We start from the raw sequence: 18,803 nt of genomic DNA on the forward strand, positions 1-18,803 counted from the left end.
GATGGGGCGCAGGAGTGTGGGGGGACGGTAGGGGGTAGGGTGAGGGAAGGGGAGGAGGGGCCGGGGAAGGGGGGAAGCTTAGGGGGTTGTGGGGGGCGCGTGGGTAGGGGCTCGCCCATACTTGCCTAAATGTCTACTTAGCCTCATTATCCCTCACCTGACCTCCCGCTCGCCCATCGACCCGCCTGCCCGTTAGAGGTGGTTGGGCAATTCTGATTATACAAATAAAAAAATTTATGGTATATTTTTGTTATTAATTTAAGTTAATATGTTTTTTTATTTACTAATTTATGTGTTTTTTTTTTAGGAAAATGGCATCAAGGAAAATTTATGTGAATCTTTCTGGACCAAAGAGTCTTAAAGGTGTATCTTAAAAAAACATTGGTGAACGAACTCCACCTGAGCTCATGCCTACAAATATTTCAAGTGCTTCAAGTGATAAGAAGCTAATCTCAGATTGGAAAAGTTCAAAAGAGGTGAAATTTCCATTAAGAGTCTGGTATGTGAAAGAAAGAGAGAGCACAACTGTGAATATATATCTATACATTGATATACCCCATAATAATGAAAATTTGGAGGTGATGGGAAGAGTCATAGATATGTGTTCGGTACCAAACACTGAAGTTGTTTACGTACTTACAAAAGCTCCCAAGTCACATGAAAGGATTAAATACCGACTATCATATTCATTATATGACACGAGAGAGGTATCTACAAAGTTGTGTAAACAAATCGTAAATGAGATGACACAAAACATCGTAAGTATCGTTATTTGTATTTTTATTTTGCGTTTTGAAAGTGTCTCGCTATATTTTTTTAACTTTGTTTATATTAACATATGATATTTTGTTTGGCAGAATTTTGTTGAAAGCTGTTCAATTAGGTTGGGAGGCATTCATTTCATAGAGCATGATATCATGAAAGTTGTCAGCCATTTTTACTCAGTGTCAGAAGAAGATATGGAAAACATGGAAAATGTAGTAATTGATGATGCTACAAAACTACATCCAAAGAATCAGAAAGAAGGCCTCTGGTGGATAAATCTAGCAAGGGTAAACAAGTTACTTTTGAAGACGATGAAGTTGAAATTGACAATGAAGTATATGTTGCCATTACTGAAGATGACATTGGAACTGAAGAAGGTCGTAAAAGACCAAAAGTAACAATGCCCAAGAATAGATCTCTTGAGAATGTTATGACCAAAAAAAGTAGAGTTGAAGATCTTGAAGTAGTCATTACCAGCAGTCAAGAACCTAGTGAAACTTCAAAAAAAAGTAGAGAAATCATTACACCAGGAGCTGATTTAGATGATGGCATAATCAAAACAAAACAAAATGCCATTCGACAGAATTTGACAAAGAGAAACTTAATTGATGGTGGTCGTACATTTCAGTTAAATGTCAGACAAACCTATAAGGCAAGTGAAGGACAATGCCAATATCAAGTCAGAAAGCCACATCATCTGCATGTTCACAACTTGAAGACATTGATGAGGTACAATCCATATGCTCATGTGGTTAGTTATGTGCTTCTTGTTGATCCACTTCAAGTTCCCAACAAAGAAGCATTTGATAAGTCAAAATGTTTTGAATACAATTATTATGTGCTTGGGGGGAACCATTCTGTTGAAGCTCAAAGACAATTGATGGAGGAATATCCTAATAACCCACGTTTTGAAACAATGAAATGTATCATTTATGCTGGTTTAAATGAAACAGAAACAGAAGCAAAGTTAGTGGCATGGGATCATAATTCAGATAATGAATATAGGATGTCTATGACTTTGATCCAAAAGGTTAGATTTATTCATAGTGAATTCCTAGAAAAATGTGGTGGGGATAAGATAAATATTACTGCAGATTTCCGAAAGGAATGTTGTATGGAAATAGGCTATCAAATTGAAGAGAAAACCAATTCAAAAGGTGGAAAAGACAGCAGATATAGCGATTTATTCGGAGGTGTTGATAACATTTTCCAATTGGCATTTAGAACTGGAGATATTTGGAATTTGATTGATGACATTTTTAGCATGTGGGAAGACATTGGCATTAAAAACCAGAGGGTCAAAAAGTCTAAGCCATTGATATGTAGCAACAATAAATCAGCTCCTGAACTGAAGCAACTTCCAGACGATATGACCATCACGCCTTGGAGGGCGATGCAAGGAGTGAAAGATGAAAAAATTGTCAAAACAATATTATCTCGTGTGAGGTCAGGGGAATTATCATTGGAAGAAATGTCTGAAAAATTTCAAAAGTAAGTTTGCTGAATTATTTTTACTTATTTCCAGGATTATAGTTATCTTTTAAATAAAACATGTTGTTATTGGTAGTATTTGTTATACATATCATTATATTAACTTTTTCTTACTTTATCTATGCAGTCACAAAGTTTACATGAAAATTCAGGAACAAATGGTTAAATTGTTGAATGAAGATAGTTGGGATGATGTTGTACGCAACTATCTAGATTCAAGTTCTACATCAACATTAAAAGCTTTTTATCTTGCATTTAAAAAGGTAACTTGATTTATACATTCAGTTTTAATCATCTGTGTACTATTTTTAATTTAAAACTTACACATACATTTGTTTGTTTGGTAAAAGATGAGGAAAGAAGATAATGGAGCACCAGACAGTTTCAAGACTTTTATTGAAAAAATAAAGATTGAAAGACTGAGAAAGCAACGTATTAAGAATGTTGAACTTGATCCAACTCTTAATCATTTCATTTGGAATGGGCTAGACACTATTCAATATCAAGTAATAGAAGGCGACTGTGAAGACATTGCTAAACTCGTACCAAAAAGGGATTATGCCCTGGTTATTGCAGATATTCCCCATGGTTTCAATATTCCAAACATTTCCTATGATAGTGACCCTTATACTTATCAAGCTTTTAATAAAGTGGTGGCGGGATTTATGGAAGTGACGTCATCACCATTATGGAGATTTGTGACATTTCATTCAGACACACAATTGGCAATGGTATTGTCAAGCTTCAAGGGGAAAACAAATTCAAGGATGCAGCTTACATGGTAAGATGTTTAAAGGTATATTTGATTAATGTTGAAAAATTCATTTATGTACAAGTTAATTGAACTTTTACTATTTTATGTTACAGGCAAAAGTCAAATCTTCTTAACAATGAAGATCAACAATTTATAAATGACTGTGAGTTCATTCATATTGATAGTTGGGCAAAAGATGATAGCCATATGTCTATGATTTTTAATCGGGTGGACAGAAAGAGTCATAACCAAATACTGACTTATGATGCTGTTGTGAGAAAACTAACATATGAAGACAAAGAAACGAAAAGAGAGATAGTTAACATTTATCAGAAACCACAATTATTGATTAACTATCTTATAGACATATGTTCAAATGAAGGAGATTGGGTTCTGGATTTATTTTCTGGCTCAGGTAGGTTTTGCCACATGGAATTGAATTTCAATATGTTCTTTTTTTTAATTAATATGTCATTGTACTAATTTACTTCATTTTTTTTTGTGCTTGAAATTAGGTACAACACTAGCATGCTGCCTTCAAAAAGGAAGAAATTGCATTGCAATTGAGAAAGATCCATTACAATGCAATTTCATTCAGCAAAGAATTAATGCTCTTCAATTTCTTCCAGATGCAATGCAAGAAATTGGGTTGAAGAAAGGGGACTTTAGTGAATCACGTGTGGCAAAAAAGGCAAAGGAACCCCAACCACCATTACATGGAATGTTTGGAAAGACATATATTGGGAGATTTGCAGACATCAAAGACCCATTAGAAGAGGAAATTGCGCAAAAGGAAGCAGAAAATATTGTGAAAGATGACAATGATGAAACTCTAGAGGACGAAGAGTTTGGATTACGTGACATTGTTGATTAAATTTAAGTTATACCTGGAAATCAAGCTTTGCAATGTTTTGACTCTGACATTTCATGAAAAGAATAATCAATGAATTAAAGTTGTTATGTGTTCAATATTTGTAATTTGTGATTTTCGCATTGATTTTTAAGTTAATTATTATTTTTTGAAAAAAAAGTTGTTATTATTATTTTTTTGACATGAAATTCATAAAAAAAACTATTATTTGACCATTTTTAGTTAATATTTTTGTATAAAAATTGTGATTTTGACATGTTAATTCTAGCAAAAAATTATCAAAACGTTTAGTTTTTTTGTTATATTTATGTTAAAAATGGTTATTTTTATGTCCATTGTTAAAAAATGTTGTTTTTTAGAAACAATTATTTCATGTGGATTGAAAAATTAATTAAGGATGTATACATATGTAGATTATCTAAAATTCAAACTATCGACTTTCTAATTTAAAAACGCAAAACAATAAAAACCCCACTAAAAAAAAAAAAAATTAAGATAGAGAACAAGAAAATATGAATAAAATGACCACTTCAAAAACTATCAAATTTAGAAAATAATTTTTTACATTTCACACACTAGAAAATTTAAAGTCAAAAAATAGGTCTTTTAAAAAAAGGGTGTGATGCAGAATACTCACTTTTTAAAATCAGCATGAAAATCACTACCATTCTAAAACTTAATGCACATGAAAAAAATTAAAGTTCCAAAAACCATGTTCTAAAAAAAACATGTGTATTCTGCATCACCACTTTTGAAAATCGGGTCATTTTTTTGCTATCTCTACGAAACGGGTAACAGTATCAGTTCCCGTTTCAAAGTTTACATTGTTATTGTACTAAGTTGGACTTAAGGAGTGGCTACCATCAAATTAGAATTGCTGAAGGAGACATTTGGAAGACAACATTCAAAACAAAACAAGGTTTGTTTGAATGGCTAGTTATGCCTTTTGGTTTATGCAATGCTCCTGCTACATTCATGTGTGTGATGAATGATGTGTTGAGGCCATTTATTGATGATTTTGTTATAGTCTACTCAAATGACATCTTAATTTTCAGTAAATCTCGTGATGAACATGTCGTGCATGTGAGAAAAGTACTTATGTCTTAAAGAAAGAACACTTCAATTTAAAGATGTCAAAGTGTGAGTTTGGAAAATCTTCTTTAGTTTACTTGGGTCATATTGTTGGAGGAGGTGAGTTGAGAATAGATCCCTCCAAGGTTGATGTCATTTAAATTTCCCAAGGCCCAAGACAGTTACTGAGGTAAGAAGTTTTTTGGGAGCAGCCCAATATTGCAAGAAATTCATTGCTAACTTTTCTTCTATAGAATCTCCTTTGCATCCATTGACAAATGTGAAAAAGGTTTTTCAGTGGGGAGGAAAAAAACAAAATGCCTTTGATGCATTCAAGGAAAAGATAAGTTCAGCTCCAGTACTTGCACTTCTAGACTTCAGATAGTCATTTGAGATTCAGACAGATGCTAGTGACTATGTCATGGGTGCAGTTCTCATGCAACATGGTAAGCCTGTATGTTTTCATTTGGAAACTTTTAATGGTGTAGTGATTAATTATCGTACATATGACAAGGAATTTTATGCACTGGTGCAAAGTGTGAAAAATTGGAAACACTACTTGATGGGTAAGGAAACAATCATTCACACTGATCATCAGCCATTGCAATACTTACAATCTCAATCAAAGTTGCAGTAATCAAGGCACTTCCAATGGATGGGTTTTCTTCAACAATTCCACTTATTAATTAGCTATAAGAAAGGTATCTATAATAAAGTTGTCGATATTAATTATAGGCCTATTGTTAGTGCAGATACTTTACTCAAGCATAATTTTGTTTTGCATGAAAGTTATATTGAGCAATATGCATTAGACAATTCATTTCAGGATGTTTATGCAAGCTTGAGTCAAGGTAACCAAGTAGAGGAATTGGATTATCATTTGCATGATAACTTGTTGTGCCATCTTGGAAAGATTTGTATTCCACAGGGCAAAAGAGTCAACATAATAAGAGAGTCACATCTCTTATTTCTGGTCATTTCAGTGTAAGTAAGACTGTGGCACATATACAGAGGTATTGTTATTGGCCTTGTATGCTTGAAAGCGTGTCACATTTTATTAAAGGATGTTCATTATGTGCAATCAGTAAGCCTATCAATAGGAAGTTAGGATTGTACACACCACTTCCAGTTCCTTCACAACTGTGGGAGAGTGTTTCTATGGATTTTGTACGAGGCCTTCCATTGTCAAAAAGAGGTCATGATTATTTGTATGTAGTTGTGGATAGGTTCAGCAAAATGTCTATTTTGATGCCATGTAAAAATCAAGTTACAGTTGAACAAATTGCTCAATTAGTCTTTCAGAATGTATGGGTGCATTTTGGATTGCGCACATCCGTTGTTAGTGATCGAGATTCTTGCTTTGTTGGGAATTTTTGGTCAAGCTTGTGGGGATTCATGGACACCAAATTAAAAAAAGAGTACATAATTTCATCCGCAAACAAATGGTCAAACAAAGGTGGTGAACAAGACAATAATACATCTTCTTCATGGATATTGCAGCAAGCATCCTAAGTTGTGGGATGAACATTTGCACTATATTCAACATGCTTACAACTGAGCCAAGCACTCTTCAACTCAAACATTGCCATTTGAGGCATGTTTGGGATACTTGCCTAAGTCTCCTTTGGATTTAATTTTTCGCAAAGATGTTGCTATTGATGGTCATAGTGACATATACAAAGCAAGAAGTTTCATTGAACAAATCCAATTGGTACACCAAAGAGTTCAAGAACATCTTGAAAAGAGCCAAGGCAAGTACAAATCAAGGCACGACAAGCATCGTGTAAATCACAAGTTCCAAGTTGGTGATGAAGTTTGGCTTCACATTAGGAAAGAGAGTCTCCAAGCAGAAGTTCTAAAACCAATTAGATGTGGTCCATTCCAAATTTTGGAAAAGATTGGTAACAATAGCTTCATGTTGGATTTTCCTTCATATATGAAAATTTATGATGTTGTTAATGTTGATAACTTAAGGTTGTATGAGCCTCCTTTGATTGAAGATCAAGGAGAGAATGTTCAAATTCCTTCCATAGAGGCTTTTTCTCCTAAATACCTTGATGAAGTACATCAAGACACCATTCTTAATAGAAGAACAAGGTCTTCAAAATGAGGGAATGTGGATTACCTTCGAGTGGGGCTCAAAGCAACAAATCCTTCAAAGGCCAAATGGATAGATATTGGAAAGGTGAGGGAACTATACCCTCACCTACTAGACAACTGAAAGTGATATTTTGGGGTCCAAAAGGCTTCCAATGGGGAGGAATGATCAGGTGCTAAAAAAATAGCTCAAATTTCAAAGTTATCATATTGGTGTGGAACCTAGACGACTACATAGCTCTCATCATTCCCAAACAGGAAATTTTTCAACAAAAAAAGGATAGCCCAGTCAGCTGTCCGCACTACTGACGTGGCATTGAATGGGTAGGTGATGTGGACGTTGACTTGGTCAATGGGATCCTCGGTGAATTATATCGTGCCAAGTGGCACATTGTTACTGGTCAATTTTAGTGGTTTTTATTGGTTGGAATGATGGCCAACCACAGGCTACCATGTGGCCCAGCCGAAGGTTGCCACATGGTAGCCCAAGAGGCCACCAAAAACCATGGAAAATTTTGGGGGCTAATGTTCACCCAGTGGGCTAATTTTCCATGATTTTTCCACAAAAGAGATTCACCAATTTCCAATTTTATAAAATTCGATTCGCCCAAATTTTAGAATATAAAATTATTTTACCTTAAAAATCACCGACATTATATAGAGGCTATATATAAAATCCTTATAAATTTGAATAATTTTACAAATATATCAATAAATTTTTTATAGTTTGCATATTAGGGATTAGTGAGATTCGCCAATGTTTTTAAACTTCAAGAAAATTTTCCATTCTTACAATTTTCCTTGCCAAAAACATTTATTTAGTCCGGGCGAAGGTAGCGGGGGTCGAACTCGTGACCTCCCAACACATAACAGATCCCATTACTAATGTACCACGCGGATGTTACTTAACCATTATGTATGTTCATTCTTTATAAACTTTAATGCCACATAGTTTGGAGGTTAGCACGGACTTAACCTCCCCATGTGAACACCACTACTGTTAACTACCAAGGGTTATGCGATTGCTGGAGGAAGAGGGGCCAACGTCGGGGGCTAGCCCTTGGGTGCATGGCCCCCATATGACCTAATCTCCTAATTTTAGGCCTCGATGACCAAATTATCTGTTCGATAAATCCAGCCAGATAAATCTAGGTGAAACTGAGGGTTCGTTGCCGAATTTTGGACAATTTGTGGAGCGAATAGTGGAGAAACTAGGAGAGGTCATAACTTCTCCAGTTTTTGACCAAATTGGGTGCAGAAAGAGGCTAGGTAGCCATTTTTGGACATTTTGGACTCATTGGAGCAGGTTACAGAAGAATTTGAGCATTGTAAACACATATTTTTACACATTTGAGCATAATAGAGAGGCCCAAGCCATTGGAAGTTGGACCAAGGAGACGTAGCCCAAGAGGGGTGAACTCCTTCATCATGTTCCTATTGTGATGTGTTTTTGGTAAAGTTATGTACACTTATATGTTGTTGTTCAGTTTCTTATTTATGTTAAAATTGCTCATAAAATTAACATAAAAACTCATTTTCACTTGCAAAAATCTCATGAATCCTTAATCACATGAATAACATTTTGTTTATAATCTAAGGAGGATCTTAGCATAGCAAAAGTAATATTCTTAATCAGATCATGCTATCGATTGGAAGATGGTTTGGGGAGGAATCATTTACCTATGTTCGGGTTTTTGGCAGCCTTGCAAAGCCTCATGTGTTGCCCTTGTATGTCCCCGATAAGCTCCTAGCCTAGGAAATAGCCTACCAGACTTTGGGAAATGGCCTGTCTAAGGTCATGAAAGAAATCAAAAAGACAATGTGGCCTATTTTTTCGTATCGATGTGGATTCTATTCTTTAGAGAATTTCAAGCATGCTACTAAGGAGATGGAGGAAATCCAACTGATGAATTTTCCAACCATTCCAAATCAGCAGTATGATCCAGTAGATACTACAAAAATTATTACAACACAGGCAAAGATCAAGCTATTTACAAACGAGCCTGATAAATTTGATGATTTCTTTCAATCGATGTTAAATTATTTAGAGGTTGGAAGAGAATCAAGAGGACAACTCAGCCATGAGGAATTAGTGCAGTTTCATCAATACATGGTTAAAAGGATTTCCCATTTTCCTAATGAAATTTTGAATCTAAATCACTAGAACACAGAAAAAGACACAAGAGCGAGAACATATCAAAGTCAAGATGCAATTCATGTAACTGAAACATCAGCAACTAGCGAATCAAAGCAAGAGAAGGTAGCGACAGAAGAAAGTCTGGACGGGATTTGGGAACAATTTATTAAAGAGAGTGACCCTAAAAAATAGCAAATTTTGTCACAAAACAAAAATTGCTCAAACTTTGTCATCACAGAGAAGAGATCGTTCACTATTGAGCCTTTTAAGGAAACTATGGATTGTGATGATCTATAAATCATCCCAGCTTTTCCAACCTCTGAGGTCGTTCTCAATATTGAGGAGATTCTTCCTCTAGACATATTTTATAGTCTAAAACATAGAGAAGTAGTCAGCAGGCATAGAAAGAGGAGAAGGACTGAATAAAGGAAGCCTTTGGTCCTTGAAAATACCTCTTTTGAAGTACTATGGAAAGATGCCCAAGTGACCCCTGTTGAATATATTGGGAGACTATCACAATATGTAGGAGCCTATGCTAGTGAAACAATTGACAAAGCCACAGAAATGCAACAACTCCTGCGGGAGAAAGATGATAGAATAAGGCACCTTGAACAAAATTTAGAAAATGAAAAGCAAGGAATCGTCCAACAAGGGAAAGCTCAATTTTCACAATTTCAAACAAGTTTCAATGGGTTGAAGATTCAATATGAATCTGACATGAAGAGTCAGGATGCCCACATGTAGGAGCTAGAGTGCAGGATTGAGCAACTAAAGGCTAATCTTGAGATGGCAAAATTCATGAAAGAAGCAGGGGAGGTAAATAACCTACTTTATCATCAGTAGGTTATATTTTTGAAATATGGGCATTATCGAAGAGATGTGCCAATCAGATGATGCACTTGTGAGTCAATTGTCCAATCTGAGGACATATGGCAAGGAAGTTGAAGAGAAAATATTTGATTTCATTGACTGGAAGAACAACTCTAAGGGCTGATTAGAAAATTTTCCCAAGATAGAAGAACCTCAAAAAGAGATTGTCTTCCAAGAATGGGAGATAAAGCTTAAAAATGCAGATATGGAAATCTAGAGTTCCAGGGACATATCTAGCAACATGATTCAATCAATCAACGACAACCTCTTAGAGGAAAATTTAATCTCGGAGTTCCGAGAAGATACGTTGCCTGATATTAAAATATTGAAAAAATCTTGGCAAGAATCATCAAAGAAGAAAGTTGAGCGGATAAAAGCTCTATCAAAGATTGACTTGGAATTCCATTGGCATTTCCTAGTCAAACCACATGGGAAATGGTTGATGCTGAGGTGTCTTCTAAATACAATCAGTTAGGTGCTGCCAACTCTCAGCGATGCGTTATTCACTACTTGAATGCGCATTAGGCCTGAACATCCACCTGAATTGAAGGTGATGACATATATATTGGAACTTCAAGAGTGATTGCTAGAGCAGCCTTCGTCCAAGTCTTGATCAACTTGTTGTAACAAGACTGTACTATTAGTGTGTATTTTTATTTTAAGTGTGGTTTGTTTGGACCATCGCAAAATTTTATGGAATTTTCTATATTTGAGTTTCGACTTTAAACTTTAAATCCCTTTCATTGCTATGAAGAAAGGGCCTTCTGAAATTTTGCGAGAAGTATTTTGGTTTTTAATACTATAGTTGTAAACAAGTCTTAATAGAAAGAAGAACCGCAACGATTTTACTTATGAGTAGAGTGAATGTGTATCGGGTACTATTATCTTTACGTTGATGCTATGTTTTTGGGACAAAGTACTATTTTAATGCAAGTTTGTTTTAATTCAAGTTTTTCATATGTGTTATTCTATGTGATTAGATCAATATCACCATTGATGTGTTTAAATTGAAATGTGTTAAGTATACAGACGAACAATGATATCATATATGTGCAGTTGATGATTAAGTATTTTTTTTATATGATAGCATTTAAAAGCCCCCGATGTCTAACTTGCGATAGAGCACTTCCTCTGAGATCCATATCTCACCGATATTCTTAGAAGGCATGCGCTGTGATATGCGATAATCTCATACCTCATATTTGCTCGAATATCTGATATGCGGACCTGATATGGTGTATTAATTCACTTTCGGACCCGATATAGTTACAAAATTGGATTTAATCTAAGATCACATCCGTTTATTGGAACTTTCATTATGTTCCATCATCTAAAATGGCCGACAAGTTGGACGCGATATTGATATTAAAATGAGTGTAATTGTAATTTGACATCCACCATATTAGAGCTTTATTATAGCGCAAGTTTGCAAACTGTGGAATGTTATATCAAAACCTCTGATATTATGGACCTAATACAATTATTACAATGAGTCAATTATGTTATCGCATCCATTCCAGATCGGAGGTACCTATATCGCAAATGTTTTTTGTTATGTCATTTTGAATGTTTTGATGACTAAACATTTGATTCCACTACTGGTTGTGGATTGAAGGACTACATTATGTTGATTATGTTTGCATATGTGGTACATCCCTGTGGGGATGTACATTATGTTGATTATGTTTGCATATGTGGTACATCCCTGTGGGGATGACTATATATATATATATATGCATGTGTGTAAAATCTAAAGGCAAAGATGCATGTAATGAATTCCAAAGGTAAACATAAAACGTTTGATGCTTAAGAGGCATAACAAATCACATGCTATAAAAAACACATGATAACAAATATTAGGAAGCATAAGAAGCCGCATGCTATAACAAACCACAAGAAAGAAAAGAGTAATAACTTATTAAGGAAGAGACATAACTCATTAAATATCATGGTCGCCCTATGAGAGGTTCGATCAAACTTGAAAGATAGTGGGTTCTTAGACCCTTTTATTAATATGAAGATTACATGGCAGATCCGCTGGATATTAGGGTCTTTATCTGCTTGCATGCTTTTTGTTTTCCAAGTTACAAGTTTTTGTGTTGCATGGGAAGCATTGGATTAATGTCAAGGGGAGTTTCCCCTTGGGATCAGACGAGGCACCAACTTTGCCTAAATGGCTTGCAACTTGGCCTTCTCAACAAGTTGGATACCTATTATTGGCATCTTAGGATGGTTGTCAATGCACCGGAAGGTTTATTCAAACATCATGGAGCTACTTGCAAGCTCAGAATAGGGCCTGGCACTGTCAGAATGTAGCAGGAGAGGTAGGAAGCTCTCAAGAGTCCATACCAAAACCGTGGTAGGTAAGCGACACAGGAAAAACTATGCCACCTTCGGTAGGATTCCTTCCTGTTGGGTTGTGTTATATTCTTTCCACGACTAGCCCACAACTAACCCTATATTAGGTTGGGCAGACCTACCTATGGTTTTGTGCATGATTTCGAACATGGTTTTTGGCTCGATGGTTTTTAGTCCATGGTATTGGATGCTTCGGCATGTATAAATATGTATTGTAACATAAAAAGGAGCAAAATGAAAAATCAAGCTGATAGTCCCGATTTTGGGATCCAGGGGAAAATCTCTGTGCATATGTGTTTTATGTGTTATGCTCTCCCATTGTTTATTTTCTGTGTTTTAGAATTTGTATGCAGGTAATTTTTGTACAGGGTTAAAACCTACATTTGGTATCAGAGATGTTTTGGCTTCAAGGGGACGCCTTTGTTGTTGAGGGGTTTTTATCAGGCCTGTGGTAGACCCTGTTCAGTGGGAGATCTGCGAGATCGATTCTGGTGGTGAAAGAAGATGGTGAGCAGTGGAAAGATAGAGATCGTGAAATTTAATGGTCAAAGTTTTGAGTTATGGAAGCTCAAGATGGAGGATCTGTTGGTGGATAAAGATCAGTGGATCACGGTAGATCTCGGTACTAAACCCACGAGAGTGTCCGATGAAGAATGGAAGAAGTTGGATCGGAAGGCAAAGAGCACAATACGATTGTGTGTCTCAGATTCAGTATTTCTGAATGTATCAGGGGAAGCTACGATGAAGGCTTTGTGGGACAAGTTAGGGACTTTGTACCAATCTAAGTCTCTGGTGAATAAATTGTTCCTACGGAAAAAGTTGTATAACCTGAGGATGAAAGATGGAGACTCAGTGACAGAGCATCTGAATGCATTTAATACTGTGGTAAGTCAGTTATTATCTATTGATATTAAAATTTCAGATGAAGATAAGTGCATTAGTTTGTTGTGTTCTCTACTAGATTCGTGGGATAGTCTGGTTATTGCAATAGGTAGCAATGCAACTGCCTTGCAGTTTGATGAAATAGTCTCATCCTTGCTGACGGAGGAGATGAGATGGAGAAATATGGAGAGCCAAAATGGTGATGCCTTGTCTGTACGAGGACGGTCCCAGAACAGAAACAAAAATAAGTCATCGAGTGGGAGATCTAAATCTAGAGGGAGATCCAAATCTCCAGGAAAACCTGTAAAGGTGGTGTGCTGGAAATGCGGAAAGGAAGGGCGCTACAAAAGGGACTGTAAATCTAAAGCTTCTGACAAAGGAAAGGCATCTGATGATGCTCCTTCTACAGAGGCGAGAACCACCTCAGATGAAGGTGGGGATGTGTACTTGGCTTCATCAAGTACAAATGTAAATCATGAGGAATGGTTGATTGACTCAGGTGCATCATTTCACTTCATTCTCCATAGAGAGTGGTTCTGTGAGTATGAGAAATACAATGGTGGTGATGTCTTCTTAGGGGATGATAAGAAGGCTAGAATTGTTGGTTGCGGAAAAGTAAAGTTGAAGTTGCAAGGTGGAAGGGTTAGAATACTTCCGAGTGTTCTGCATATCCCTACATTGACTAGAAATCTAATTTCTGTAAGCAAGCTGGATGATGCAGGTGTAAAAACAGTGTTCGAGAAGGATACCTACAAGATGGTTCAGGGAGCACTGGTATTGATGTGGGGAGTTCAGATTGGAACTCTGTACAAGCTGCAAGGTAGCACTGTTGTTGATGGGTGCAATAGTTCTGTGGTTCCTGAAAGTGGAGCAGAAAATATAGTGATCTCTGGAGAGAAGACCATGTTGTGGCATCAAAGGCTTGGACATATTGGAGAGAAGGGCCTTCGAATACTTCATGGTAAAGGTATGGTAGAAGGCATGAGTAATATCTCTCTGGATTTTGATTTCTGTGAAAATTGTGTATATGGGAAGCAGAATCGGGTGAGTTTCCCTTTTGGTGGTAAGAGGGTGAAACAGATATTAAAACTTGTGCACAGTGATGTGTTTGGACCTATGAAGGTTACATCATTGGGTAAGTCTGTGTACTATGTATCATTTATAGATGACTTCTCAAGGAATACATGGATATATTCCTTAAGAAGAAATCTGAAGTCTTTGACTGGTTTATAGAATTTAAGGCTCTGGTGGAAATCTAGACAAGGTAGAAGATAAAGGTGCTGAGGAAATATAACGGTGGAGAGTTTTGCAGTAAGGAATTTGAAGAATTATGTAAGAAGTGTGGTATAGCACGACAGAGGACTACTCCATATACACCTCAGCAAAATGGAGTTGCAGAAAGAATGAACAAGACGTTGATGGAAAGGGCAAGAAGCATTCTCAGTGGTGTCGGGTTAGGACAGGAATTATGGGCAGAGACGGTGGAGACAGCATGTTACCTAGTCAATAGATCACCTTCATCATCATTGGAGGATAAGACTCCACAAGAGGTGTGGACTGGTAATAAACCCTCTCTTTCACATATGAGGGTAGTTGGATGTGATGCATATGTACATGTTCCAAAGGAGAAATGAACCAAGTTGGATAGTAAATCTAAAAGTGCATCTTTATTGGGTATAAGGATGGTTTAAAGGGATATAAGCTTTGGAACCCAGTAACAAGGAAGGTCGTGTACAATTGAGATGTGGTGTTCAGAGAGGTGAAAGATGTTATTAAAAATGAAGTCCAACCAAAGGAACCTGAGAAGATAGAGTTTGAGCTAAAGGAGGAAGAATAAGACTCTATAGCAGAGGAGGAATCAGAAGATGAAGAGCCACAAACTCTGGGTGTGTGAAGATCAGTTCAAGAAAGAAGGCAGCTAGAAAGGTATAATCCATCTGCTTTCTGTTCAAATTTTACTTTATCTATTACTAATGATGATCCCACAGCTGTGAAGGAAGTAGTAGATTCAGAGGATGGAAAACTTTGAAAGAGGCCATGGTTGATGAAATGACATCTTTGCACAAAAATGAGGTGTCAGATCTGGTGGAGTTGTCGGCTCGAAGGAAACCCATTGGCAAAAAATGGGTGTTCAAGAAGAAGACAAATGTAGAAGGAAAGGTGGAGAAATACAAAGCTCGGTTGGTAGCAAAAAGGTTATTCCCAGGTGCCGGGAATTGATTTTGGTGATATTTTTTCTCCTGTTGCCAAGGTAACTTATATTAGATTAATTTTATCTGTTGCTGTTGCTTTTGATTTTGAGGTAGAACAGATGGATGTGAAGAAAACATTTCTTCACAGGGATCTGGAAGAGGAGGTCTACATGAAGCAACCTGAAGGCTTTGCGGTGAAGGGTAAGAAAGAACTGGTATGCGAGTTAAAGAAGTTTCTGTATGGGTTAAAACAGTCACCAATGATGTGGTATCAAAAATTTGATACTTTTATACGGGGACTTGGCTTCACCAGAAGCAAAGCAGATCATTGTGTGTATTTTAAATTAATTGGTGACCGTGTTATTTATTTGGTCTTGTATGTGTATGATATGTTGTTGGTTGGAAATGACAAAGAAATTATCCAGGATTTGAAGACCCAATTGTCCTCCAAATTTGACATGAAAGATCTTGGTGCTGCAAACTATATTTTGGGCATGGAATTAAAAGAGATCGGGCAAAGAGGAAGCTCTGGTTAAACCAGAGGAAGTATGTCGAGACAATACTACAAAGGTTTAATATGCAGGATAGTAAACTGGTGAAGGTTCCTATTCTTGTAGGTGTGAAGTTATCTGCTGAAAAATGTCCCAAGAAACAAGAAGAGGAAGAGGACATGTCCCGTGTTCCATATGCAAGTGCAGTTGGTAGCCTGATGTATGCAATGGTCTATATTAGACCAGACATTGCACATGTAGTGGGAGTATTGAGCAGGTTTATGTCAAAACCAGGGAAGGAGCACTGGACAACAGTGAAGCGGGTTTTCAAGTATTTGTGTGGCACTAGTGATTATGGTTTGTGCTACCAAGGAAGACTAGGATTGGACAGAGTGTTGGATATTCGTGGCTTTGTTGATGCAGACTGGGTTGGAGATCTGGATCAGAGAATATCTACAAGTGGGTATGTGTTTAACCTATTTGGAGGTGCAGTAAGTTGGATGAGTAAGAAACAATTTGTAGTGGCACTATCAACTACAAAGGAAGAATACATGGTAGCCACTCATGCAAGCAAGGAAGTAGTTTGGTTGTAGAGATTGTGTTCAAGTATGGGGTTAGTACAGGGAGATATAAGGATAGACTGTGACAACCAAAGTGTAATTTTCTTGGCAAAGAACCTTGCTTACCATTCAAAGACAAAGCGCATTGATGTTTAGTATCACTTTGTGAGGGATATGATAGAAGACAAAAAGGTGTTGCTAGTAAAGGTGGACACTTTGAAGAATATCGCAGATGCATTGACAAAATCTATGAGCTCTGAGAAGTTATCTTGGTGTAGAGAAACAATGGGTGTTGCATGGCTGGATAAATGACTAAAGCTCTCCTATGGCCCCATGTGGAAAGAAAACAACAAGTGGGATAATGTTGGGTTGTGTTATATTCTTTCCACGACTAGTCCACGAATAACCCTATATTAGGTTGGGCGGACCTACCTATGGTTTTGTGCATGATTTCACACATGGTTTTGGACGCGATGGTTTTCGGTCCATGGTTTTGGATTCTTCAGCATGTATAAATATGTATTGTAACATTGAAAGGAACAAAATGAAAAATCAAGCTGGTAGTCCCGGTTTTTGGATCCAGGGGAAAATCTCTGTGCATCTGTGTTTTGTATGTTATGCTCTCGCATTTTTATTTTCTGTGTTTTAGAGTTCGTACGCAGGTAATTACTGTACGGGGTTAAAACCTACACTTCCTAGTGGGAAGGGAAGACTCGTTGACGACGAATCCATTGGAGAATATATCACCCAAGCTCAGGAGGGATAACACCGTAGATCGTCCTAATTAACCAAATGTATCATCATCAAACCATGAAGCACATCTGGGAGTGTATGAGATTCCTAAGATAGAGACATATTCAGCAGGAGTAGGTCGAGGAAGCCTTTGCAACAACAGATCTTATAATCGGGGAGGTTCTAGAGCTCTTCGGCTATGACACTATGCGACACAGAGGAGAGGTCCATTGGCTCAGTCATGACAAGAATCAGAGAGAAGGCTTTGTTGTGGTGCATAGGAGTGAGGCTATGAACTTAAAGGAAATTTTTTGATAACCTTATCCTTTTGATGGTCAAAGCCCTAGTTAAGGGAGGCTTCTGATTGGTGGAACCAGATTTCCCCTCACGTGATTGGTTGGAATGACATGGAAGGAAATCCATAGAGTGGTTATAGTCTATTGATGGGAGGAACCTTTTGATAATAGAGTTATATCAGAGGTATGACATTGGAGGAATTATTTTAGAAACCTCTGATAGTAAAACTCTAATACATATAACATTGGTTCTTTATAATAATAAGAAAATATCTAAACTCTGAAACACATAAGTGATATGCTTTTAAAAAATTTCGACGTATTATAATAAGCACTATTGGAGGAAGCCACATGGCATATTAGACCCTTCTTTAGAAAATCGTAGATTCCTTATCATATTTTCTTTGTTATGTGACAGGATTCAAAATCCCCACTCTCCAATATGCAGTAAAGGGTTGGATTTTGATATTGTGATATGTTAATCTCGCAGGTTGTCTGATATCGAAGGTCAAAGGCAATCACATATTGGAACAAATACCTTTAAGGATGAAAATATATTTGCGGGTAAGTGAGAGTAGTTTCTTTTTTTCTTTTTTTTTTTCACTGTCAAATGTTTTGAAAGTATTTGGTTTGAATTAGAGTTGTAAAACCATGTTCATATCAATCACTGAAATGTGACCTTGTAAAATTTGTCCATCTTTTTTTCTATTTTAAAATTGAATCAAAAGTATGCTTATTGAAATGAAATCAGAAGGGGTTAGTTCAATATAAAAGGGCTAAAGTCGCATGACAATAAAAGTGTTGGACTCGGGGGTTATTTGTTTCATTTAATGAATAGTAAAAAAAATTTGTAAAGTAAAGATTAATTCAAATTGAAAAATAAAACAAAACGACATGATAAGAAAATTGGAAGAACAAATGATCCAAAAGGTTTTTACAAATACATGGGGGTCCCCATTACAAATATGATAAAAATAAAGTCAAGTTGGGAATGTTGTATTTTTTACCACAACATTTGGAAAGTTTGTTCATTTTGAGTCCTTTTGTTGTTTGGAAAAAACATTGTGAACTTCTGTGGTAAGTCACTCCTTAGAGAGCTAAAAAGAGATTTGGCAGCAAGTGAGAACAAATATTTTAGTTTCTATTTCACTGTTAAGCATTTTTTAAAGTATTTGATTTGAAGCAGAGCTGTAAAAGTATGATCATATTAATCAGCGAAAGGTGAACTTGTAAAGT

Source organism: Pinus tabuliformis, chromosome 4_2, assembly GCF_031772625.1.
Source record: "Pinus tabuliformis cultivar Carrire ecotype Pingquan chromosome 4_2, CPIR1, whole genome shotgun sequence".
Classification (NCBI taxonomy): domain Eukaryota; kingdom Viridiplantae; phylum Streptophyta; class Pinopsida; order Pinales; family Pinaceae; genus Pinus; species Pinus tabuliformis.